At 31.3% G+C, this 1,194-nt stretch overlaps 1 protein-coding gene across 1 annotated transcript in view; it reads right to left on the minus strand.

The window, feature by feature from the left end:
- Positions 1-861, minus strand: part of Gnf1 (germ line transcription factor 1) — a 41,884-nt gene extending 41,023 nt beyond the window's left edge. Inside the window, exon 1 of the mRNA XM_014414765.2 lies at positions 619-861. The gene's annotated coding sequence lies outside the window, so the exon portion shown is untranslated. The remainder of the gene's footprint in view (positions 1-618) is intronic.
- Positions 862-1,194: the final 333 nt, after the last annotated feature.

A 1,194-nucleotide genomic window follows, 5' to 3' on the forward strand; every position in this document is an offset into this window, starting at 1 on the left:
TTGTTAAGACAGAAGCAAGAGGAATCCCCCTCCCTATCCTACATGAAATGGCAGATTGGGACGTTTCGATTCCAGTATCGATCAGGGAGGTGGCACTCCCCTTAAAAAAAAAAAAGTGGGGGGGGGTTTGGCCACGCGGTGTTAATAGGACTATTCACCATTAAAATCTAAACTTACAGAAGGTAGATAGGTGATTTGGTCCTAATCATCTACTACGCCCCTAGAGTTCATCATAGGGTCCGTCTTTTTGGTTTCACTTTTCTCTAAAAAAAATTATAAACCTTCCAAGATTTCGACACGGTGCTGATTTTATAAGGGTCTACAACTTTTTTTCTGTACCGATACTATTGGGAATCGTCTCTACTGGTGATGTCCCGACAACACGTTTTTATATCGATATTTTGCTTTTGATATCAATAATATTGTTTAAGGTAATTATTTTCACAATTGTTTTTCTAAGTTTAATTACCCTCTTTTCTTTTTATGGTCCATACAGCTTCTTGTATAACTATAATACTTGGTGGCACCTTTTGTTGCACTAAAGAAAACTTTAAAACAATAATTTTACTACTAGGCAGTTTCCTATAAATTATTTCCTTACTTAATCAAAGAACTTACCGTGTCTAAATATCTTGTGGGGAAATACAACTTTAAATCCTCCGGCGTAAATATCTCCATTCTTAAACCTAAAAATACTCTTACCCTTGAAATCTATTTTCATTTTTGATTTCGTTTTGCCTTTAATAACTTTAAAGCGAACATTGTGTTGCGGAGGCATGTTTTCATATATTTATCTATCTACTTCCTTGAAAAATTATAATTTTGGGACAAAATTTTTTAGTTATCACCACCTGTTATTAGTGATAGAAACTAAACTATTGTTGACTTTATAATTGCTTATATTATTACTTTGACATTTTATTAATCGATTTACACTTGATATGATACTAATCCATCTGATCATCCTCACAGAATATTAATCATTGTATGTATTGTGATCACAGTAACTCGATTAATCTAAAAACTTGAAGTAAATTCTCTGATACATTAGTAGATAAGATTAAACTGATAAACTCAAATGCGACAAACTAAACAGATATAACATTTACTTTTATAAACTAAACAGATATAACATTTACTTTTTGTCATTTTAGAGCCAATGTATATTGTTATATATATATATGTATATATATA

The sequence above is a fragment of the Halyomorpha halys genome, unplaced genomic scaffold (genome assembly GCF_000696795.3).
Source record: "Halyomorpha halys isolate HHAL.00 unplaced genomic scaffold, Hhal_1.1 Scaffold86.1, whole genome shotgun sequence".
NCBI lineage: Eukaryota > Metazoa > Arthropoda > Insecta > Hemiptera > Pentatomidae > Halyomorpha > Halyomorpha halys.